This window comes from Diorhabda sublineata, chromosome 3 (assembly GCF_026230105.1).
Source record: "Diorhabda sublineata isolate icDioSubl1.1 chromosome 3, icDioSubl1.1, whole genome shotgun sequence".
In the NCBI taxonomy this organism is placed as follows: Eukaryota; Metazoa; Arthropoda; class Insecta; order Coleoptera; family Chrysomelidae; genus Diorhabda; species Diorhabda sublineata.
Genome location: NC_079476.1, coordinates 27,152,993 through 27,180,082, shown reverse-complemented (window position 1 = coordinate 27,180,082; position 27,090 = coordinate 27,152,993). Strand labels below are relative to the sequence as shown.

Sequence of the window (27,090 nt, the reverse complement as noted above, 5' to 3'; positions counted from 1 at the left end):
ATTTAATGTAACAGTTCACAGTAGTGCTGGAAACGAAAAACTGAGATGTCAGCTTGTTCAAAGGACCTAAATATAATCCAGAAAATGCGCAAACTAATGTAGTGTTTCCCAATCTTTATTGTACCATGCCCCACTCAAACCCTTCTAATATTCTTATGCCTCTTGTTTAATGAGATTTTAAAGCGTCTGGGGGTCCACGCGGACCCTGTCTACCCCAGGGAGGTTAACTGGACCCAGTTGTTATTTTGGTCTCGTCAAACGAATTTAATATATTTGTTGACCGCAATTATTTGAGAATTCACTTTTTTCTTTCAATTTTGGTACCGAAATCTAGCATTGTATTTAAATAGCCCAGAGCCAACCATTTACTGATTTTAAGCAACTGGAAAATCATTCTTACATTACCTAATGGTATTTTTTTATTAGTACTGCTATCAAAGACAGTTTCAAGTATTAAACGAAAAAGTTTAAAATTAATAACAGTTTTCATTAACTATTATTCAGATTGAATAACGACTTGTTACCTATTGACATAACTGGTTTATTTTTCTCTTTCTTAGACTTGGTTTACGGCCATCTAAATAATAAACGTTGATTTCCATTGCAGAAATGAATGATACATTATGGTAAGAAATATCGTTTTTCAATGGGTCATATCTCAAGTAAATTTGACATCTCGAAAAAGTGAAACAATTCTTGCTAGTATATGACGTATTTGTACTTTTTTTTATTATACTGACCACACACATGTAGGTAAAGCTTATTACTACAGATGATAATGATAATATAAACGATGATCTTAGAATTTATACGATTTCACTAATGATTGTTTTGTAGTTGTTTGCCTTTAGTCTTACGCTTTTCCAAATTTTTCATGTCGATTTATCTTTAGTCTCAAAATAGTCTCATTCGATTTACATTTTTTCCCTTATAGTATAAGGCAGATACAGGGTTAATTCAAAGTTTAGTTAATTGAATTTGACAATTATTTTTATGATTGGTGTCGGTCCAAAATCATGCGGCAATAGTCACTATCAGTTCGTATTCGATCCAACCGCTACTTTATACATATTTTCTTATGTAACCAGCTCTTCTAGATATTTTGATCGTTTCAAATGTATTTTTTCGTTTCAAAAACAATGCAAAATTGAATTTTTGACTGGTATATTAGAACCAATTTATTCGCGATTGATTCTGTTGGAAATTTTCTTGGCCACCCGCACTGTACTTTGAAACGTGACTGAAACAATTTTCAAATACTAAATTATTTAAAATTCGTGTTGTGAACCACAAACATGGTGTTTATGCTCAAATGAGTATTAAATAACTTTTAGTTTATCGGTTAACAAGGAGAAATCAGTAATTTAGAACACAAACAATGTACCTGTCTCCAAAATTATAACCTAACTAATTATTGTGAAATATGAGGTACTGAGCATTGTCAATACACGAGGGCCGTTTTTTTTCAACCTCAGGCGTCAGTCGGCGTTGTGCTACAGCCACGTAAACATTCGCCATTATTGATGCTCCCGCCAAGTGTGAATTGCGAAGTGTGATTTCGTTTTATTCAGACTGAAGTCTATAGTGCTGCAGAAATCGGAGAATGAGTGGTGTGTATGGGGAAAACTTCATGAGTGATGGTGTTAAAGTTTAAAGATGGCCGTAATGATACGTACGATGAAAGTGGTCAAGGACGCAAATATATCATTTCAGATGACAAGATTGTTTCCATCAATTATCGATTTTAAAAAAGCTTTCATAACATTCAGATTCATGAGTTTACACTTAAAACTTTTCTTTGCTGTGATCTTTTTTTATTTTTAGATTTTGTTTGTCTGAGATAAGAAATTAGAAAACAAACAACATAACTCTATATAATTTTGACGGAATTTCAAGTTATTCAACTTTTTTATCAAAATTTAAAGTAGGTTATTGAAATTGATAAGACTATAAAAGTATAATGTTTGAACAGACAGTACTTAGGTAAACAAATTGTGTCAAAAGCATCAAGTAACAAATCACAAAAGACTTACTACCTTATGATTACAAAATATAGATAACTTTCAAGAAAAATTTGAATTTTATAAGTTTTAAGAAAACACAGACCTGGAAAATATTTTATCAATCCAATAATATACGAAACAACGTTTTTAAATTCGTTTTTCGGTTAAGAACTAAATGATTCGCTCTCTCTAGTTTCATGGCTACCAATTGTGGTATAATTATAAAAAATCGCTGTCCAAACAATCGCATCCCAAACAATAGTCGAAAATACACTTCAACCAAAAAATTCATTATTCGGTCAATCGTAAACTATACACGTTTCATTTTGTAGTCAAGTGCTAAATCACTATATGGACAAAAAGCTTCAACTTCTGCCTGTACGGACAATTCTTAAAGTTTAGGCTACCAGGTGAGCGTTGGTTAAAATATTCTAATAGTATGAGATGTCATTCGGCCAACTAGTTGAATAAATCTTGTCTGGGCATCGGTTGGTGCTTGAATTATTATAAGCTAGCGAGAAAGGAAGTATCAGAGCCAATTGGTTGTTTCCCAGTCAACTTTCAAGCGAACGATTACTTGCTAAGTTGTTCTTATCTTATTACGACAAGCCAGACCAAAGACATACCATCACTCAGTGAGATAGAACTAAAGAAAATTACGAGGATGATCATGTGAGGAACATGGAAAACGTTTCCGATAATATCTGTCATTTGTGCCAACTATAAAGAGAAAATGGGAAAAGAGAAGGAAAAATTTAATAGGAGGAGGGTTTGTTGAAATGGACCCTGATATAGGAATTGCTCCTCTGCAGGTTCGGGGTTTTGGTGGTTGCATGGGGCTGTGTTTGCTAACTTTTCTAGCGAAGGAAAAGCGGAGAATTAGGATTTTTGGATAGAAGAAATCGAAAAGAGAGCTTGCAAACAAACCGTGGTATAGCTGCGGCTGCGTTATTCTCTATCGACGGCTATTTGGCTGGGGAACCAGTTCACTAGGTTGCAGGTAAACTTCCAGCTCCGACAATCGACGAAGAAGGTGTAAATGGGTGTGAGAGGTCGGGTTTCATCTGATGTACTCCAGTAGGAGGTTTTTGGGTAAAAACGAAGTGGATTAGATCAAGGTTTAGCATGCCTCAAATAAAAAGAGCATTCCATCGTCTTTTTTTCATTCTATTCTATCTTTAACTCACTTTTAGGTCTCTTCAAATCGTTCGTTTATTGACTTTTTTGTTCATAGTCTATTCATGTTAATTCGTCTATTATCTTATTTTGATTTTAGTTGAAGTATCTATTATTAGTTCTTTTAGTTTTTTGGTCTATTTTGGGTAATCTTCTCGCAATAAATTTCATTTAAACTCATCCTGTTGGTGAGTTTTACTATAAAATAAATTTCTTACATGGTTATAAAGTTAACTGAGCAACTTTTTTTTTAATTCGTCGCATACCATTTAAACATATTTTTCGTTCAGATTTTTCCACCGTCAATTTATTTACCGCAATTACCGAGCAATGCAACAACTCCGCAAAGGTACTTTTCTAAATTCTTTCTTTTTACCTGATTGTTGCAATAAGAGAACTCAAATTCGAGAATATACACAGACACACACATATATATATATATATATATATATATGTACGTCTAGCTATTATAAATAAATTCTTAGCGTGTTTCTTTCGGAATTTCTCCCAAAGAAGCACAATACACCAGGCCTTTAATCGGCCGACGTAGATATATGGCTGGTACTTTGGAGTTGGATTTACTAAATTAGGTACGTGGGGATCGCAACAAACAATTGGTGTGGATGGCCGAAATTTAACTCATTATATTTACTGCAAGGTGATAAATTTTATTTTGACATTACAAACAAAATTGTCCAAAGAAAAAATTAATAAGAAGAACGTTTAGTTTTTAAAAAAGAAGATAAACATTTAATATTTCCAGCTCAAGGTAGTACAAATTTGATCAAAATGATGATGTACGAGGATCGCTTCTTAAGTTTTGAAATACTTAAGTGAATATGTCAAATATGATAGTTTCATAAGAAAAATTGATATTTTTAAAGAACGTAACATTCTTGAAACATGCATGTTTTCGTGCGATGATTTTCTATGGCTTTCGACGTGGATTAAACCAACAACTGGTTGACGACCAACTCGCTTCGACTTTGGTGATAAAGCACCATCTCGAATCACCGTGTTTCGCTGGTTTACCGAATTCAATCGTGGTGGCACTTCGCTACAGGATGAATTTAGAGTATGTAAAGTATGTAAGTGACGTAAATATTAATTCCATTCGCAACCATTGGTGCAAAGAACTCTTGGAAAGCTTCAAAAGACACCTATAAGATCGTGACAGGCCACAAATCTTGGATCTATGTATATAAACCCTAAATTAAACAATTGATTGTATGGGTCTTTCAATATAAGCTAAATCCTTCTAAATGTTTCGAGCGCCTCGTTTGTTTTTTTGGAATAACTGGACATGTCCTCACCGTTCCATTAGAGCTATATGGAACGGTCAATTCTGATGGTACACCAGCATTTGTTTGCTCAAAGGGTTCGAAGAAATCAGGGAAACCAAGACTAATCATACTCTACTACGACAATGCGAACTCTCGCTCTTCAGCTCAAAAAATTTATGTACTCTATTGAGAAAATTACTAAATACATTTAATAAATATTCTCATCTTTTAATGCCTTGACTATTAATACTTCGAAGGGGCAGTTAATTATCTCGAATCCTTTGAACAGCATGGCGCCGAATGTCTTAAGGCAATAAAACAAGCCTACAATTAGTACACCTTTCTTTTATCAACCAAACAAATACTCACGAAGTTAGGCCGGTAAAAATGTTTTTACGGCATTCATAAGATTGAGAAATTATCTCAAGAGTTTTTCCAATGAAAAACTGTATCGAATGTATATCACACAATATAGTTTTAATTAGAAAATTCAATTGCGAAGTAAGAATTCCAAATTAATATTTATCTAACGTTGTATTCAGAAAGATTTAGGTCGCAGATTATTGATTAAATTTACTGTACTGTAAATAGAGGTGTATGTAGTTATTTTAATGAGCTATTATTCCTGAGTAGAAGATTCGATAGAGCACTGAAACGATTTGGAATCTCATTACCTTACATTAAGAAAGATGGAGTAAGGTCTAGGACTGAATTTGGACATACGCTTTTAAATAAATCTCATTATAAGACATTAACAAGTTTGGGTCTGATAATTTTTGATTTCCAGCTTGGTCATTGCCACTTCTAGAGTAATTAAGTTAAGAAACGGGAGAGATGGGAATTATTGTACTAGAAAACTTTGAAATGTTCCCATCTACTTGATGTCATTAACATTTTTATTTATATTTGTACCAAATTTTATATTAGACACAAATAATTAATGAAAACTTTACTTGTTTTTTTATATAGGATAGAAATAGTAGACAAATATCAAACTTCGAGAAAAAAAATTGAGAAAAAACAGTACAAGTAAATTAACACGAATTGCGGTTAGCTTTCAACAAATTGGGGGTCTGGATTGGGAGATTTTCTATTTAGATTTTTGAAATGTAAAGTATTTTTTTAAGATTTCACGATTTCTATTAGTTGCGTTCAGAAATTATATATTTATATTATTCATAACATAAATCGGAGCAGTTCGATTTTCTGTCTGATTTTTTGAGTGTCGTGCCTGGCCTAAAATATATTACGTCTACGTAGTTGGTCAACTATTTTATAGCCCAAAATCTGGTACCTGACTTTCGAGAAGAAAACAATTGTCGGTCTACATGGGCCATAAAAACAGGCTTAAGTTCTATTGTGTTGAATATTTGACATGTTACCTACATTTTCAAAAATAATAACTGTTTTTATAAGCAGGTGGATGACAACAATCGGGATCAATGACAATGTCATCGATTTAACTTTTCGTTTCTGGTTAATTTATAGACATAAAACAATCAAAATTTTAATTGATGAAAGTCGGAGCTCGAAAAAAATATGAAAAACACGGAATTATATATTAACGATGGAGTATAGAGAAAATATTGTTATTAAAAAAAAAACAAATTTATTATGTGATGTATTTATTGTTAAAATTGATAACATGTTCGACCTTGTCGTTAATTAGTGTAAAATAAATTAGGTTATGCTAATTTTCCTTCAAATTTCAACTAATTTGAAATTAAATGTAATCATTTTATATATGCGTTATTTAAAAAAGTAATAATCAACAATGTTGCTTTGTAATTTCATTAATATACAATAATTTTACCATAAAAATACAGGGTGCGGCAGCATAACTTCCTTTTTTCAAAAGTTAATAAAACTTATTGTATGAATCAGAAAATTTTTATTCGTTTTTTATAATACAGGCACATACATAAAGTTTTGTTTTACTGAGTTCTGAAGATCAAATCAGTTAGGTGACGTCCCCCATTCTCCATACACTGAGTAAACCGATTTCTGGCGTTTGTCATGACTCTTGCCAGCATAACAGGCGTTATGTTGGCAATTTCTTCCTGGATGTTCGTCTTCAAATCTTGTAGGGTCCTTGGACGGTTCACATACACACGGGATTTCAAAAAACCCCATAGGAAATAATCACAAGGGGTCAAATCGGGAGAGCGGGCTGGCCACTCCAAATCGCCCCTAATTGAGATAAGGCGCTCTGGGAAGTGTTCCCTCAAAACAGCCATCGATGTTCTTGAAGTGTGTGCCGTTGCTCCGTCTTGTTGGAACCAAGTGTCCCCTAAGTCCAACTCATCTAGCCGTGGGAAAAAAAATTCCTGTAACATGTTTACATACCGGTGTGAATTCACTGTCACTGTGACTTCATTTTCCTCAAAGAACCAGGGACCAATAATTCCACGTGAGTAAATTGCACACCACACTGTGACTTTAGGTGAATGCAAAGGCCGTTGATGCAATTGTCGAGGATTGGTATCAGCCCAGTAGCGCATGTTTTGTTTGTTTACGGATCCACACAAATGAAAATGGGCTTCATCACTAAAAAAAACAATAGCGTCCTCAGGAACGACTTCCAGAAAAACCTCACACGCGTTCCTCCGAGAATTGAAGTCACGTTCAGAAAGTTCCTGCACAATTGCCATCTTGTATGGATGAAAATGAAGATCATCATGAAGTATTCTCCTCACAGAACGATCGGAAAGTCCAAGGGCAGACGCATGTTTGCGCGCAGAACGCCGTGGTGATCGCAACACTGAAGTTCTAACTAACTCAATGTTCTCCGGTGATCTAATGGGCCGAGGGACTCCAGTTCTTCGTCTTGTCACACTTACAGTTTGTCTGAACGTAGTGACCCACGTAACAATTGATTTCCGGTCCGGGACAGGGGCCAAGGGGGCTAAATTAAAGCGATTCCGAAAGGCGCGCTGGGTTGCGATCACAGAACATCCGCTCGAAAAGTAAACCTCAACGGCAAACGCACGCTCCTCACTGTTCCAACGCATGATGGCGACTGAACTGTGCCGGGACAAAACTTTATAGTCCCCCCTCTCGAACGAGACCACTAGCACTCCGTTACGACATCTACCGACTAAATGGCGAACTTTTTAAAAAAGGAAGTTATGCTGCCGCACCCTGTATAACTTAAGTCGATTTAACGAGATTTCGTATAGAACTGAACATGTTGTACAACTAATATTATCTAATATCAACTACAAGCGATCAAATGCAATAGTTTTCGGTAAAAAAACGGTAATACAGATTAGTGAGTATCCTTTGGTACACCAGGACACACGAAAATTGCACTTGAAGAAGATACAAGAATTTCGAAGGACTAAGGACGGATCTAAACAAATGAAGAAAAGGAATCATCTATTAAAGTGCCTGCTAATTCATGAGGATTGGTAGGAACACTTCAATGAATCGTTTTTTAAGGGGATTATTCTAAAAGAGACTGATGTGTAAATATATTTATACATTTATGTACATATTTTCAACAAAACCTTGAAATGACAAAAAAATGTACTTAATTTTTGTAAACAGAAAAATTCCTAACGTCCATTTTTTTCATCGACAAACCATTAAAATACACGTAATCCTCTTAGCGCGAACTCTCTTATTTACTTTTTTTATTGACGCTTTGAGATGTGTTCAAGTCCATGTTATACCATTTGCTTAAGCAGTATAAAACACGTTCGGCGGCATTTTTTCCCTCGTATTCTTGCGGATATTTAATAGAGATCGACCGGAGATCTTTTTGATCGGCCATCAAAATCAAAAACAATACTATCAGTTTTACATCAATCCGCCAAATCGTTACATTATACAGGGACAACCGATATAAACAAGAAAACTTGTGTAGATACTCGTCATACACCTGTCTCTTTTCAACGAGAACACGAGCGTAGCAAAAAGAAAAATAAATACAGGGTGGCGCAATAGAACGTTCATCTACTAAGTATAGGCTACAAAAATAAATACATAAGGTATTGTTGAAATAAAAGATATGATGATTAGGCACATAAATAAAGTTTATTTTTTAAAAAATAACATCATCTAAATGACGCCTCTCTCGAAGACGACACTACTCTAAACGCGAACGCAGATTTGTTAAAGCTGCCATTTCCTGACGCATATTTTCCTTTGGCCGACTGATTTCCCTCGTATTGTTTATGTTATCATTATGTTTGAGGTGTCCCTACAAAAATAAATCAAGAGGCGTCAAGTCAGGGCTACGTAGGGGCCAAGGGATATCACTTCTTCTGGAAACATCTGTGTCACAACCGCCGTAGAATCATTTGATGTGTGACAGGTCACTCCGTCTTGTTGGAACAAAGTTCTCATATTCTTTGCTTGAGATTGCTGTCCATACCGTTACTTTCAGACTAAGCAGTGATTTTTGATGTTTTATTTTCGGTCCAATAATGACAATTTTGTAGGTTTACGAACCCATTTAAATGAGTCTCATCTGAAAAAAGAATGTTGTCGAAAGTGGAAAATCAACTTAGCATCAACCTTGCTTCAAAGTCTGTATTACTTATTAATTCCTGTGTTAACTGAAACTTATAAGGATGCAGTTTAAGATCCAACTTCAAAATTCCGATCGATTCCAATCCACATGCGGATTTTCTAGTACTGGCTCCTTCATCAATATCGTCCGTGGTCCTAGCCGTTCTTAGTCGACCTTTTGCTGGTGGTTTAAACGTGGAACCGGTCTCTCCAAAACGTTTAACCCATATTTTAATTAAGAGGTTCATTAATGTGTCTTAAGACGTATGAACGACCGCTCTCGTAAAACGTTTTACGTCGAAGTGACTAATAAAACTCCACGAGTACATTTATCCAACCAAGCTAGGCTCTTGATGAACTTCTTGAGAGGTTAAAATCAGAGACTGCAACTTTGTAGGCTTGGTTATTAAGAGACGACCGAGATCGAAAACGAACTACCAAACTTTCTAAATCCTTGTCAATTAATAGCATCAACGCTCTAGTAGTGCTCATGCAACTTTGAAATTTCTTTATAGACTCTTTGGTTGATATTTGGTACGACATCAAACAAAAATTTTGATTTAATTTGTATCTAAATAACTTCAAATGTGAATTTAAATTAAAAGGATAAATGAAAAGTTGTATTTTTTTAATTTTGTGAAGCATTTTATCGAAATTACTTATCCTTTTGAAAATGTTGGTGATACTTCTGTGGACAACCCGAAAGTATTCGAATTCGATATTGATTAGATCTAGATATGCAGTGAGATAAACGTTGTGGTGAATTTTTCTTTTATGGAAATACTGAAACCAGCATTTTTTTTCAAAAACTTCGTGTTTACCGACTATTAAACTCCCATTTGGAATAGCAAGTTGCTGTAAAGACGATTTATTCGTGTGAATTTTCAAGCAATTGCATTAAATGGAGTTTCGACACCATATATAAAGGTGTTTCGTTTATTTAAACATAAAAGGTTTACCCCCTGAAATAGGTTTCTAATATAGAGAAAAATTCTGATAAATATAGAAGTATAAAACATAGAAAAAAATAATAAAAAAATAGCTTGTTTTAGTATGAGCATGTAGACAAAGGTAGAAGCTTCTAAATATAATAATAAGTGAAAAAAATAATAATAAGGTGGAACTTATTGGAAAAGGAGGAGAATATAATAAAACTGAAAGGTACAATAATAATTTACGAGCGATATGAGGTCTCGAGGGGGTGAGTTTTTAAGAGTAAAAACGGTTTATTTCGATTTCTAGCAGAACTACATGTCTTATGGAAAAAAATTAATTAGCAAGGTTGTAGGTAATAAAAAGATCTACAACTTTTCTATGAATTTTTTCTAAATAACATCGAAATTTTTGTCAAAAAATGAAATAACAAAATTTTTGGTTATTTCTATTATTCACGAAAAACACGAAATTTGGTTAGGTGAAAAAGAAATTTAATTTTTAATCTTAAATTCTCCTATCGAAATATCAGCTTTTTTTAAAAAGTGGCGAGTTTTTTGTTTTGTGAAATCTCTACTTTCTGATGGTGTAAAAAAATATTACCATCACTATTGTGAACTCTCTCGAAAAAGCAAAAAAAACGTAAAAACTCCCATATAAATTTTTTTTTGGATAATTTGGATAATCAACTATGAATAGCACATGAAATATCTCGTTTGTCTTTAATAAGAGAATTAAATTTTGATTATGAACTAAAAATTGTACAAGAGAAAATTTTCGGATACGGATACATTTATTTTTTGGCTTTTCTAAGAAAATTTACCATAGTGATGGTAATTCTTTTTAATTACTCTGAGAAAGTAGAAATTTCAACGAATAGAAAACTCATTGACTTATAAAAAAACTGGTATTTCGAGGGGAGAGCACAGGAAATTCCGACGATGTCAAACTTTTCCTGAATATGAAGTGTTGCCAAATGTAATTTCCCTTCGAATCTAGGACCAATTGATAACTCTGTATAGAAAAACAAAGTGAATTATAGTATTCTCAACGAATTTGAATATTTGATACCCTTTCGTTCCATCAACCCTAGAAGACTGCGGTGATGAAACGAATAAGGAAATAAGATAATATACAAAAACTGTAAAAACTGTTGAATTCACAACATAATTAGCGACTATTATGATACGTTGTAAAACATTCAATGATAAAATAACAAATTGTACTCGCTACTAAGTTTGTTTCAAGGTATCAATCAATCAACCTGAGATAATTGAATTATGTCACCAACAACAATGCTATTTCACAATAATAATTGTTATTTGTTGATAATGTTTACAAGAATTTTCCTTGAGCAATAGTTATGATGGTGATTAGAAACTATAGATTAAAACATAATACTACCCCGATTGCAATAAATCGAATATAAAGAATTATTCTGCAAGGTTGCAATACAAGGAAAAAAGATTCTAAAACACTTATAGTTATACTTCAATTTTTATATCTTTTGTTTGTCATATATGTAAATAATTGAGTGTGAAAAATATGAAATTCGCGTATTGTCAAGACATTATTGGAAACAAAAATTTTAGAGCAACAGTTTCAAGGAAATCTGAGCAGACCCGTTGACGCAAGAGCTTTTGGTCAACAGTCAGATTTTTTAGCACAGACTTTTGTCTTGTGTAATTCCTCGTGTAAAATATCTTTAATGATCTGCACACACAATTTGGTTGATTTTGGTCACTGTTTCCGGAGTTGAAACGGTCACAAGTCGACCTGGGCGCTGGTCATCTTCAGTGCTCTCGTGGCACTCACTAAAGCGCTTACACCACTCAAAAACACAAGCATGAGATAGAGAATTGTCCCCATATGCCTCTTGCAGCAATTTATAGCATTGAATCGGAGTTTTTTTTTTTAAATTTAACGATAAATTTGAGATTCGATTTAAACCGCTACTGCACAAATACTATAATAGTGACGGAAACGTGCTTTGGGACGTGCATGGATAAGATATCTAGATACCCACCCGTCTAGGGCTTCTTCTAAGGCCGAAGGACTCAGTACACTCATACCCTCTTCTTGTACAGATACATATATCTTCCTATGGAAGTTGTGCATACGAATCTTCCTCTTGAAATGTTGGTCTTTCAATGATATTATCTTCTAAACTGCATCTTCCCTTATCAAGTTTTTATTTTCTAACCAGACCTCGTACTACATTGTTTTATATCGTTTTTTATCGTAATTATTATAATTTTGTATATTCACTAAAAGTATTTAAAGTTAAGACCTTCCAAATATTTAAATGAAAGGATAGTTCTTTATGATTTATTATTCAATATATTGTACCAAATATCCGGTTCTATGTATCTAACTCTTAACAGAACCGTAATTTTTGGCGCCGGTCTAGGTACATAAAAGAAATTCGACAATTCCAATAGAAAGTTTTCGTAGTACTTCCTGTTTTTAGAAAATATTTATTGGTACTGTTTAAGAAAAAAAAACGTATATATATATATATATATATATATATATATATATATATATTTAAAATCCTTGCTTTTAAATAATTTATACAAATGATTTCCATAATTTTTTTGCAACAAATATTTTTTGTTAAAGATTATTTAAATGTATAATATGCAGTACATCAAATATATCGACTTTAAAGAGGAATTTCCAGTAATTCAGTATATAATTTTATCTCATATTTATTAATATTTGAGACAAAAACGTCTATCTATAATCAGGTCATTTCAAACCAAGTAGTTTCAAAATGTGGGTGTGTAGTACTGAACATTTCGTTTCACTTTTGAATAAAGTACTTAACGTAAATTATCCGTAATTATTTTTTAATGACAGAAAAATGTATAGAAAATAAATAATTAAATTGGAATGTCGTTGTTTAAAAATTTATGTAAATGCAATCTTCAATATATACGAGGTATAGCATCAAATTTTAGTATCCATCAAAGTACTTTTGGCACTTGCTGGTAAGTCGTCGGGAATAGTGTCAAAATGTTCCAAATTTTCTATTTCAAAAAAGAAGAAAGCGATGATCATAACATTCGGATCATCCATCAACCTTAATCCAACTTCAAATCGCTCAAACTACTTGTAAGCAGTCTCCAAGGTCATTGCTTTGTCAGATTTTAACATTTCGTATTGGAACTGACTAAAACTTGTTATTGCTTGTGTCAATATTTGAGATTATGACGATATGATGAAAAAATAAAAATTTCTATATGGAGTTTTCAAAGAATACGTAATTAATTGAAATACATCTTCATCAAAGAAAGTGGTGGAGTGTACTATGTTCATATCAACAAAACTCCTTGAGTGTTTAAAAGTTTTAGTTGCAGCAGGAATATAGTTGAGTATTTTCTTTGCTCTATCTATCTCTATATTGCTTATATTTAAACTGCCATTACTGCAGTAACAAGATTGACAATTTTTTCGCTTATTTCAATTGTGAAATGTTTTGATTTTTGACCTCACTATCAAAACTAGTTTCGACTATAAGTTTACCAAGGTTTGTTCATCACCTCGAACATAAAATCAACGTTCATTTGTAAACTAATATTAGAATAAAAAAAATAATTGGTAAACAGATTTTAGTTTCACAGCACCAATCAAATTAGAGTTTTAGATCCAATACTAAATTTTTGATTATCGTACTGTTTGTTTAATAATAATAATGTTTACGATCTTAATGCATCAATAGTACCATTACTGATTTTATCAGTTTGCTTTTAATGGGTGTCTAAAATGAAAAGTACTCGTATATAGAAACTTTGGTACAAAAACTACTTACATCAGAACATCCGAAATCGAAAATATCCACACAAGTACTAACAATTTTTTAAAACTATTTGACTGTTCTATTGGGAAAAATAAACGTATGTCACAATATGAAACAAAAACAGCAGAAACAAAACGCAGATGTATGCAACGAACCGCGCAGATCGTACTCCGTTATAACCTCAACTATTCGATCTTCGGTACGCGGGTCTGATTCGATTTTTACAGGTAGGTTTTGGTACCTACGACTTTGACTCGAATGTGTGGTACGACCAAGCACGTTAAGTAAGATGATATGTTTTAGACCCGGTACTAATAAAAGAATATATTTTTTAATTGTTACTATTATTTGCCAATTTCGTATTACGAAACTGGCCTAAAATATTTCACAGAAACAATTTTTATACATATGTATTAGGATCTTTTGTCATAATTTAATATATTCCCGTTTTTTTATTGATCTAATTCCGAGCAGTTGTCGAAGTGGTGTCGACTTCATGAATTATAGAATAAAATAAAAACGAAAAGATCTTTTCGAAATGGTTAAATGATGTGTTTGTTTGATTTTTATATACATTTTGTGTAGAGCGAGACTACCTACCTGTCAACCATTTACAAAAAACGATTTACATTACGAAATGTTCCGGATTCATTTTAATTATGATTGAATTTAGATATTTACAGATAAGAAATTGAATATGCGATAACAGGTTTTATGAATGTTTCATATCAGACTATAAACATATTGAATAAATATTTCTAACGGTTTCCACTTCAACTTCAATAGAACTAAAATAAAACTTTGTTAACCCTGTATTAATTCGGCACAATTTATACCCACATTTATATATTTTAACAATCAAACTGCTAATTCTAGCATAATCATGCTCCTAGGTTTGTAAATACATGAAAAAATTATCAAAACAACTATTAAATTAAAAGTAGTGGTCTCTTAAATCACCTGGTCTAAATCTACTGGATTTTTTCTCTAAAGACTAGCACATAAGCAATATAACATAAACCGGAATACAATGATATCACTCATTGATGCAAAACTCACAAAAACTATATCAGGTAGGATCAAGCTCCCAAAATACATCATCTCTTCGTTGTTAGAAAATCTTTGACAACCGAGCCATTTTTTCAAATATTTACCATTGCAATAAAACATGTGTGAGCTGGTACATTTTCTTGATGAAACTACACTTTCTTCTTTGCCAAATGCGGCAGTTTTTGCTTGATTTTTCCGCTCAAACGTTGCAATAAGTTTGCATAATATTCGATGTTGATAGTTTTTTAATTTTTTAAATATATTCAATGCAAAATTATTCCACGCGCATCCCAAAAAACCAACACCATGACCATGTTTCTTTGGAGCCGGTTCTCCCTTTTCAATCCATGGTTTTGATTGTTCTTTTTCATCGTGAGTGAAGTGATGGACCCACGTTTTATCCATGGTTTTGAAACAAAGTTATATTTCTGTGAAACATTGCCAAACACTCAATGGAAACATCTTGACGAAGTTGTTAATGTTCCATTTTGGGCAAACGCTACACCCACATTGCGCACAAGTTTATAATGTCAAAATTTTCAGTTAATATACGATGTACTTCACTTTTTGATATGCTCAATTTAACTGCTAGCTCGCGCATTTCCAGTCGACGATCATCGTGGATTTTCTAGAGTCTTCATCTCATTTGGTCGACAACAACGATGCTGGTCGTCTTCACAGGTCGTACAACCTCATTGAAACTCTGCTACCCAATATTTTACTTTTGATAACGAAGGATTAATATCACCTAGAGTAGAATCTAGTTCAGTTTTTATATTGGTTGAGTCAATGCCTTTCAAATATCATATGACCATTGTTTACAAATTAACTGAAAACGTTCACTATCAATGGCTAGCGAACAAATACTAAACAACGTGTCGTCTTCAAACTTGAAACATTTGCCGTATAGACAGGGGTAGTTTTAAAGCAACTAGCGACATCTCTAGGTCAAGCCAAGTACTTCTTGAACTATCCTCGTACGAGAACACGACATGAATCTTAGAAAACGGTTATTACAACTTTACTTGTATTTCGTTGTTTCTTTTTTGCTTTCAAAAACGAGATGATGAAACCTTGTTACGATGATAGATGAGGTGCTGGTCATCAGAACAATAACTCCGAATAAATGTCTGTCGAAACGCGCTTCAGACAGTGTAATTTCGAGTGTAGTAATGGTGTAAACAGTGTATGAATATCACCAACGGTTCCAGAAATTTCAACTTAGTTAAATTCCAATATCATAGTTCATTATTTAACATATTCCGATATACACGGATTAATATTGATATTTCACAATGATATACAATGTTTTTAACACATTTCTGTTGGTATTTTGAGTTTATTCAAATTTTTTTCTTATGTCACACTTGATAGATGAACTAACAGGTAATTTAATCTTAAGAACAGGTTTGCTTCATTACTCTTAGGAATCCTACAGCTTAAGAATGTAAAAAAGCCCATTCACTCCACTATTTTTTTTTAAAGAAAGATATAAATTGAGGTTATAAAAACCATTTTTATTTTATGACGATTGAAATTAATAAATATCAAAATTCTTGCTGAAGAATGTTAATGTTAACGTGTTTACACAAAAAAGATATTTTACATATATATATTAATGTGAGTATTTATAAAAATATATCCAGGGGCGACTAAAAATAACAAAATGGCTGCTTCAGAAACACCTAGTCATTACTAAAGCCGTATCCAAAATAAATTTATATATAAGGGCCGCTGGCTTGTAGAGTGAACCAGTTATGAAGAAATGCGGCAAATAATGATGAGAGAGTGCCAGAAGTACTTTCCGAAATAGGCCAGTTCAAAATGAATTATAAAACTTGTCGATCTATATAACAATTTATTTAAAATAACTTCGCTTTTTGATACTACTGTCTTTTATCTATTATTAGATGACATAATAACAACTCTAAATTTTTCCTAGTGAAATTCGGAACATTTTTTTTTTGAAATTTTGAAAAACTAACTTTGTACACCATCAGGCCTAGAATACTTGTGCTCGAAAGTAATCACGCATGCCGTGATCTTCGTGACTTCGATCCAGATAGCGGCGATCAAAGTGCATGATGGCGAAGTGGCTCGCGGGGGAAAATGGTGGAGTACCATCGTATCGCCTTATCAACCGTCATCGTGACTATGTGGCCAACATCGGCAACGGCAAGCCGACATTACTAACTATCTCGCCGGTACTATCATCTTCGCGATGGGATGCTGTGTGCTAAGTAACGAAACAAAGAACGCTTAACGAAGGTCGTCGCTTCGACCGGTACCAATAAGATAATTAAAAAAAAAAACTTCGACGAAATATAAAGAACCTTAAAACTAACATTTAAAAAATCTTTTCTACGAATATACGTCAGTTCAATAAAAAAAATGTAGTAGAAGCTCCAGTTTTTCGTTAATTACGAGTTTGATTGATTATAGTTAATTATACATCAACTTTATAATAGTTATATACACAGTGGTCTAGCTAAAGATAATATTAAATTTGGTTTATGACTTTCTATTCCCACAAATTAAATGATTGAGAGTGTAAAAATTAGGAAAACGAATAAAATTTTAACATCTAACATTGTGTATTCGATCTTGAAATATTGGGATTGAATTTCGAACACCCTTTATACCTTAACCGGACACTGCCATCTAAGATATCACCTTCACACCATGGGCATCACGGATGATCCGGAATGCCGCAGAAGCATGGAGGAGGACGCATGGGTAAACCCCACAGCCTGCCTAACGACATCAAAGGTATCAAGCCTGATCGGCTTCTCAAAGGACATCGAACTTTGGTAAACTATAAACCTTTTATACCGACAGTGTTATTATAAGATAAAATTATAATAATTTAACCTACCTGTGTTAGTTGGCGTCGGTAAAGTGGTGTTTCACGCATTATTCTTCTTTCTTATTTTCGAACTATATCTTGAAAGGAACGAAACGAATATTTCTTGATTTTTCTTCTCTATATCATCATTCTTAACTTAATTAAAGATCTTGATGAAGTAATTAACAAAAATCTATGTAGGAGTTCCAATGAAAAGCAATAAATTTGCATAATAGCTTTAGAATTACTCTACTTTTCAAAAAACTTTATAACATGTTTGAAAATTCATTTGAATTTGTTTTAATTGCTCTAGAAACTACATTCCTCAAAAGAATTTTGTATAATTTTACAGTTTAATTTTATTATTTCAAATTTCTAATGGTTGTGATAAAGATACCTACGAATTTTCTAAAATAAGATTTAATGTTGATTGAGTCGTAAAATTCAATATATAAATTAGTTTTTAATTGATAAATATTAAAGTTAAGACATTATAATGAATGTTTCGTTAAATGAAATATGAATTAATTGGTTAATTATTATTTAACTGAATTTCTAGAAAAATAAAAATTATATAATACAAAAAAATCTTGTTACTATATCTCTTATTGAACCATCCTGTATACTGGGCTCCTGAAAACAACTTTTGATTATTTTGTATTAAGTTATGAAACCACTTAATACATACAATATGGTGCAAATTATTTTTAAACATGCTATTCGTATGGATACCTTTTTATTTTTGACGTCATCTAGGCGAGTGTGATGACGTCATTGCTAAAGTTTTTAATTGGTAATGTAGGTGTTTTTATATACCTGTTCAGCCATATCAATATGTCTGATTGATTGATTGTACTTGTATAAAAAACTTTGGTAATTGTATCATTAAACCCTCACAGTTCCGATGACCTTGAAAAAATCTTCACTCAGTTTTTTTTTGTTGAAAATTGAATCAATATACTGATTTTTTGCAAAACTTAGTAGTTTTTGTTTACATTTCTCGAATATATGCTATTTGTATGATATATGAAGTCAGAATGATTCCACAGTACAAATTTTAGGTTAGGTCAGGTTAGGTTAGGTCAATAGTTGCGTCACAATTGCTAATAAGCTCGAAAAATTTGTTGCTAGTTAAAAAAACTACTAATAACTAATAAATAAATAATTTATTCCTTTCATTTGCACCATACAGTACGAATAAAAATATGTAAACAATGTTCAAAGCAAGTTTCAAAGTAATATCATCTGGTCAACCTTCCTCAAATGATTTTAATAAAATTTGAATTTCGACTATAACATTATTCGTGACCGTCTGGTTCCCATAAAAACCCAAACGTAAAACAACGAAATGTTAATAATTAAAAAAAACGAATACCTATTCAAAAACTACAATAAAAGAAAAGGTTACCAGCTGTGTAACTGCTGTTAATTTATCAAAGTCAAAATGGTGGAGCTTTTGTGGTTACTTTATGAGATCTCAGTAGGTTACGCCGGGTCTCTTGATCTTCTGATAAACGTTCGGTCAGCTCAAACTTACCTGAAATAAAACAAGCGTGTTAACAACTAGAAACATTAAAAATTATAATACTAATAAAATAAAGAAGTATCCTCTCCAAAAAATTATGTCTACAGTTGTTGACAGTTTATTAATTTCATCAAAAGATCTGGTGTTGACTTTAGTAACGTTAATTGGGATAAAAAAACTTGAGTTTAAACTCTAGTTTAAACCAAGAATAAACAAAAATTTTACGATATTTGTTTTAAAGTTGAATCGCTTAAGAAAGTTTTATAAACAAAAAATGTTGGTTCAATTTCTCTGGAAATGAAGCAATGGTTAACTTTGTGAAGAAATACAAAGGAACGGTCAAATCCAAAAAAGTGAACTTGGAACAAAAAGAAAAATGGTTTGGCAACGGATGATGAAAATAACAAAAACTGTCATGTTTTTAATACAATAATTTAAAAATTTAAAATTTAAAAAATAAATTTAAAAATTTGTACTAGGACGAATAACTGTTTTGTTTTCTCTATGCGTCAACAATTTTGATAATTTCTTCATCATCATCGTCGAGTTGATAAAACATAAAAAGCAAATTTCCAATGATTTCACCAAAATTATTAATAATATCGTAAAAATGTGTACAAGTTCTGATCTGAACTGAAGTTTAAACAACCCCCTAACGTTTAAAGCGAAGTTTCTCGGTAAACGCCATCTATAAAACGTGAAAAAATCTATTGTTTAAAGTGACGTTTGGAGTTTGAACTTCATTTGTAAAATTGTGCCCAAGACATTAACCCGAAGAAGTTTATTGATAAATGAAATAGTTTATTTATTTTTTCTTCATTTTCAAAAAATTTCTGTTATTCAGAAAAATGAGTATTGATGTCATTTGATTAATTTAATGACGAAACGTTACTGATACGACACACATTCATTATATTGACATCCTTCTAATATTTATAGTACTCGTAATGTCTGAATTTCTACCTAAAGTTTTATTAAAAAAAAGAAAAATATCTTAGATTCGTTAAATCATCAGAATCATATGTTAATAACTTGATTGTAAGTGACATTTTCGACAACCAATTGTACCAATACATTTTTGCGAACATCCCATATTTATAAATAAAAAAATACCACTTATATTATCCAACGTAATGAATCAATTTTTTCCGTATGTTACTTTTTATAAAGTGGAATACAGCATGGTTCGACATAAACGTTTAGTCGAAAAATTTATTTATATATTGTCGAGAATTCCCGCGGCGAATTTGAAGCACGGCAGGTCTGCCACATAATTAAAATAATAACGAGAAAAACTTTTAATACATTGCTAAAAGGGTAATTTACACGATTAAACTTATGGTAAAAAATAAAAACAAAGTTATCTTATATTGAAGCTGGTACCACACGATGCGTTCAATGTTTTCAACGTTGAAGGCTACACATGGTGCGTTCAATGTTTTCAACGTTGAAGGCTACACATGGAAGTCGAATCTAAAAAATTCCATTCATCGATCTGAAATCTGGTACTCGAAGGTTTTTAAAGGTTTATTTTACATAAACTTACTCACTTCACCCCCCAACAACAACCCCTTTGCATAAAACAATAAAGTTACCCATCACTTCCAAGGTTTTCGAATATCGACTTGAAATTGGTCTAGAAAAGTGAGAAGGAGTATGAAAAGATTTTTTTGACCAGGAAGATATATCATTTGATTAATTGTAACTCTAATGACTAAAAATTTTAGGGTTTTGCATGTGACTTGGTTATTTCGTCCCAGTGTGAACATTGTGTGTGAATGCTACGTGTTTTTTATGAAAAACCAAAGTTACCACTATCAACCAGTTTATTTTAAAAAGTATTTATATCTGTTGCATGATGTTCATCACATTTTTACCACTTTTGCATTTATAAAGGTAAGGTTCCAGAATTGGCGTTGGACGCATCGTGTAGTACCGCCTTAAGTAAATTAATACCATCGTTGTGATAGGAAAAAAAACACGGTTCGCTGTCACTGTTCAGACAAGTTATGCGTTTGTTAACAACATAAATATAACAGAAAGGTGCTGATTTTATTTTAAAACAACACGTGAATTATGTTCAGTTTTTTATTTTCAAATCAAGGCGGGATTTAATTTGTAAAATACGTTAGGATTTGTACTATGCGATAACTCAATATATTAAAACTGAAAAATATGAATTTCGAAACTTTTTTATTATTATTACTTGATAAAACTTGGAACAATTCATGTAAACGAGTCGATAAAATTAATAACTTATATAATTTAAACTAAAACAAGTGAGAAAACACTACGAGGGGCAGGTAAAATATTAAAATTGATATTTTTGAATATAACAAAGTCATTTTGGTTCTTGTATATCAAATATTGTCATATTTATTTGAGATAATGGATAAATCTGGTACTCGAAGGTTTTTAAAGGTTTATTTTACATAAACTTACTCACTTCACCCCCCAACAACAACCCCTTTGCATAAAACAATAAAGTTACCCATCACTTCCAAGGTTTTCGAATATCGACTTGAAATTGGTCTAGAAAAGTGAGAAGGAGTATGAAAAGATTTTTTTGACCAGGTAGATATATCACTTGATTAATTATAACTCTAATGGCTAAAAATTTTAGGGTTTTGCATGTGACTTGGTTATTTCGTCCGCGTGTGAATGCTACGTGGGCAAGTAAAGTATTAAAATCGATATTTTTGAATATTACAAAGTCTTATTGGTTCTTGTATATCAAATATTGTCATATTTATTTGAGATAATGAATAAAAGTATGAATGTTTCGAACTTCATGTCTAAACTTGCTAAAAAACCATACGAGGGATAGCCAAAACGAAAAAGTATCTATGTTCATTCATTTTACATTTTTTTTTGTTTCTAAAGGCTTATAACTTGATGAATATTAAACAACTTGTTCGTTTTTATTATACAGTTGAGTAGAAGACGTATGGTCGCGTGAGAAATTTTTTTTACGTCACTACCGAATTTTTTGCTTCTGTCCCGGAGCACCCTGTATTTTGCTGAACTTTTTATCTATATCGAATTGCATATTCCAAATTGGTACAGAACTATATAAATAATCAATTCTGCTCAATTTCTAACGTGTTTATTTTTCATTCTATAGCAAAGTTACTAACTTATTTTTTGCAATAAACAAATTTGAGGATTTCTAATATCTCTATAACTAATCGATAATTTAATTACACTTCGACCGTATAATAAGGAAGTAATTAGTAAACGTTATTTTAAAATACTTACAGCATACCTTGTTACTATAAACGACTAAAAAAAGGAGGTATACGTAATCGAAATAACGTGTAGATAGATATAGAAGGTGACGCCAATAGTAATATTTGCATATTTCAATGTAATTTGCGATTATATTCAAAAGAAAATATGCTTGACCATTTATAGAAGAAACGCATTGAAAATAACTTATATTTGAAACGATTTTTATATCCGATGAATTTCCAACAACTCGAGTTGAAACGTGACATAATTAAAACAAAATATTTCGATAAAAATCGTAATTAGAATGAAACATAAGAAATATTTTTTATCACTAGAAAAGTTATTGATTAAAATAGACCTAAAATAAAGATAATTAATATGAATGATTAAAAAAAACTGTTGGTTATATATTTAGATATTTTTTTAAATAACCAGACTGGCATTTCTTGGAATGTATTAAATAGAAGTAGGGATAATAATCAAAATATGTTATGTACAAGTTTATTACTTGCTCTTATGGATGACCACTGGTAAAGAAAAACATTGTTGCCAAATTTCAAGCACTATTTCCATCTTATCGATATGATAGATCTCTTAAAAAGACCATCCATATATGCTGTGTAATTTCATTAAATCTGTTTTGATTAGAAACTATAAAACTAAAATTTATTAAATATACAGTCGTGAGCAAAAAAAACGACTCAGTTGGAACCACTGCAATCGTAAGTCACTGATGAAAAACTGTACACGAAATTGTATTTTTTGATCGAGTAGGTCTTGCAAATACTGCTGTAAGTGGAATTATATTGAACAGCCGAGATGCAAGTATGCAGAGTATACAGTTGTTTGTCTGAATGATAGCTCCGAAAACTATCCCAAGTGAATCATCTGTGTTGTAAACAGATTAGAACGAATTCAAATTCATTTTTGGTATGAGAGATTGATTTTCCGAAGTTTGTATTATTATATATCGAAGTGGCAACGATGTACTAACTGGCCTCTGGCCGTACGAGAGCCAGATGATGCGATAGAACGACCAAGAAGACCGAACGTCCGTGACCTTCCTTCTTCACTTCTTTCGTTTCACCTCCCGCGTTCTTTCGGAAAATATTACTATTGCTTACTAGTCAGAAGCGCAGAAGACAGATGGTCATTAAAAAAATTGATAGTAATATTATAATTACTATGAAGAAAAAATTACAACAATAGTTACTCTGGTTTCTTCGACATTTTTGTCAAGTGTGATTGACGTTAAGAAATGAATTTATTTATAAGTAAATATATTAATAATTCAGTTTTAAATGATGGAATTGTAATGGAACGATTGCCAAACGTGTTTTGTTTCCGTTACTTCGTAAAAATTACTCAAATCAGGATATTTATTTATAATAATGTCAAAAACGGATGTACTACATCTTGCAATAACGCGTAAACAAATTTTAAATAATAAATTTTGTTAATAATTCTCGGATGCGTAGTTGCCAAATAAACCAAATATTTCTTCAGATATGATAAAAGAACAAACACAGACTCTCTACACCCATACACCAACGGATTATAATTATTACTAGACTGTTATAAATATAACTCGACTTTTCCAAATAAGATAAAGTAACTCCACAAGCAAACAAAATAAAATTTCTCACAAAGACTCGTCTCACGTTATTCGAATCTTACTTGATATGAGTTCAGACAACAAATATTTGATTTTTAATGTAGAGAAAAAAATATAAATAAACAAACACGCGTTTATACATAATACATAACCTATTTCATTGTTCGCGCGATAATTTTTGCAAATACATCATTTATAGATCGCGATATATCTGCTATTTGTGTACCTACTACTTCAGAGATGATACACGTTACGAATAATCGTTATATAATATCAATAAAATGTAAATAATAAAGATGGTTTATCAAACAACAAACTTTTATGGAAAGCTAACCGATGTTTGAAAGGAAATTTATGTCATAGAAGGTTTATTGATAAGAATTTGAATATCTTCTATTAGAGATAGTATTTTCATCTGCAAATTTTAACGTTTTGGACCAAATCTGTGTTAATAAATCAATAAGAAGGTCTGTACTATGGATTGACCATATTTCGTGTCGAATTTGTAGAGAAACATCAACTAAAAGAGGTGAAAACTTGTTTAATCATAAACGTATCTATGAAAATTCAATTTATTATCAAAAAAATATGGACGCTTTCAAATTATCACTCAATCTTCGCGCTCAAATTTTTTTATTAAATACTAGAGTGCGCATTTACATCAAGTCGAAAACTTCTCGTTTAAAATTCTATTTGTATTTCCATTTTCGAATAATTTTCTACACGAAAACCATGTACTTTTTGGATGTGATCTATATTAGCCGAAACCACCGGGGAATACGCCTCCTATAGATTTCTAGTCATTATTTCTGTCCCTTTCGATTACCTCCTAGAATCCCTGCATTCAATTCCTGGACACCATGTAGAATCGACTTTTGATATTGTTTTTTAGTGATGGTAATAAACAATTAACAATACAAAACTTGACGTAATTTCATCAAGTTTTCATTAAAACTAATTATTTTAGTTAATGATTTTCGTATACGGCTACGTAAATGGTATATCAAATAACGAAAGGAATCTAAAATGTTTTGCAACGGAACGAGAATTATTATGAAAACGCGTGCTTGACCGCAAATACGACAGTAGCGTACTGTTCACAATCATTTTTCAATTTAAAAATAAACAATTAGAATGTTGAAAATATCTGAATGAGAATTAAAAAAAAATTAGGATGAAAAAAGTTTTAAAAACTATGAATAAAGAAGTAAAAATGTTTGTCCTGCGTAGTACGAAGTACACAATATATTCTGTCGTAGAAGATAAATTACCGATAAAAATATTTCATATTTTTATATCATAGTAAACAAAAATAAATGGACGTTATAACATTTTTCTAAATCTGTTTTGAATTCTCGAAACCTCAATTTCTTATGCTACAACATTTCGAGGTGGTTTGAATCGATTGTACTGCAGGTTTTCTGCTGTAACCAGTCAAATGATACAGCTACAGCAGTTAGCATCAATCTACCCTTCTTAATCCACCACAGCTTCAGATTTGCACAGGAATATTTACCTATATCAAAGCCAATCCTAAAATATCTCTCATTCCAAATAAATAACATCCCTATCTTATTCACAAACAACCTAACGAACCTAAGAATCTAATAATTATGTCTTCTTCTAACGTGGCATTTTTATTATTTTGCTATCCTCGAATGAGTGCCAACTCTTTGTTAGATCTGTATTCTATAGGCAAAAATTTTTCCTTTGTAGGAATTATCATATTGTCACTTGTTCGAAGTTGTAAAAACACTGTCAGTCGATAGAAGAAAGTTCAATGAATAATGAAAAGAAAACTAAAACCAAAAAACATCAAGATATTTTCTAATAACATTAATCTTCTCCGAGAAACAAACGACAATTAACCATTATTTAAAAATGCTTTATGATCGCAGAAGAAAACACGCTCGAAGAATTATCATAAAAATATCTTCAACTGCATACATAACATACCCAAGCTCCCCAAATTAAAAGAAAGAATTGCAGCTATTAAAGCCCATCAGTCTTGAAGTTTTTAACACACATTCATTTTGTCCGGTGGTACTTTGAAGAAGAATAGAGTCGGAGTTGTACTTTATTTATAGTTATTTTTTAGTAGCAAACAGTGACAAAGTAATTGTGAAAGGGGTGCAATAAATAGTGATCAAATGATGAACTTAAGCACTTGAGAATATAGTATTTTCGATATAAGACTGTTACTACGAATAGAACGAAAGAAAAAAATTGTACTAGAAAAATCTGAACTGTAACTCTAAATAAAAAACAAACTAACAAGAATTTTTCAAAGTAATCTTACGATTTTCTGATTATTTAGCCGTACCTTTCAAAGTTATGTTTTTGAAGTATTTCTTTTTAGTATTTCCTGTCGTGGATATTAAATTCAAATTTTTTTCATACAACTTCCACACGCTGACTAAAATAACTCTTCCATCTCTAACCGTAGACCACAAAATTCGAAAAAATCTCATTAAACGCATTCCAAGGGATTATTCAAAAGTTTTTGTCGACATTTTATGACCTGATATTAATTATTAAATTATTATTGTTGAGAACATAAATAATATTTCGAAATATTTGTGTCAGTGCGTGTGGCGTACATAATGAAAACAAATTTATGGCTCGTGTATATATATATATATATATATATATATATATATATATATATATATATATATATATATATATATTCATCTGAAGTTGGGTCGTTTGGAACATTGGAACAGACCAAGTACCTACCAGGACTTTTTTTTTAAATTCAATACCATAAAAGTTTTATGGAATGAAATAATATTCATTATCTGTAGCTATAGCTATTAGAGTATTTACTAGGCGTTTGAATTAATTTTTTATTCATAAATGAATGAATATGAAATATTTAATAACCTACATCTATAACTACAATATTTGAGAACCCTGTACGTAGGATAAATGAGAATTAATTGCTGACACATTCATCTCAAAAACACCAAGTCCTTATACGACCGTTAAATACCTTGGTCTTCAAATTCTATAATTACTATAACATTAAGCTGTTTGACAAGTTATGACGAATATTTAATGAGTTTCATCTTTGAGAATCGTGACGTAAATTTTTTACCAGCAGTAGTTA

At 31.7% G+C, this 27,090-nt stretch overlaps 1 protein-coding gene across 2 annotated transcripts in view; it reads right to left on the bottom strand.

Annotated features, from left to right (window-relative positions):
- Positions 1-27,090, bottom strand: part of LOC130441592 (epidermal growth factor receptor) — a 93,288-nt gene that overhangs the window by 31,676 nt on the left and 34,522 nt on the right. Inside the window, exon 1 of one of the 2 annotated variants that reach the window (XM_056775333.1) lies at positions 13,725-13,937. The exons of the other annotated variant lie outside the window; for it this stretch is intronic. The gene's annotated coding sequence lies outside the window, so the exon portion shown is untranslated. Of the gene's footprint in view, positions 1-13,724; positions 13,938-27,090 lie in introns of those variants that run through there. 2 annotated transcript variants of the gene reach the window in all.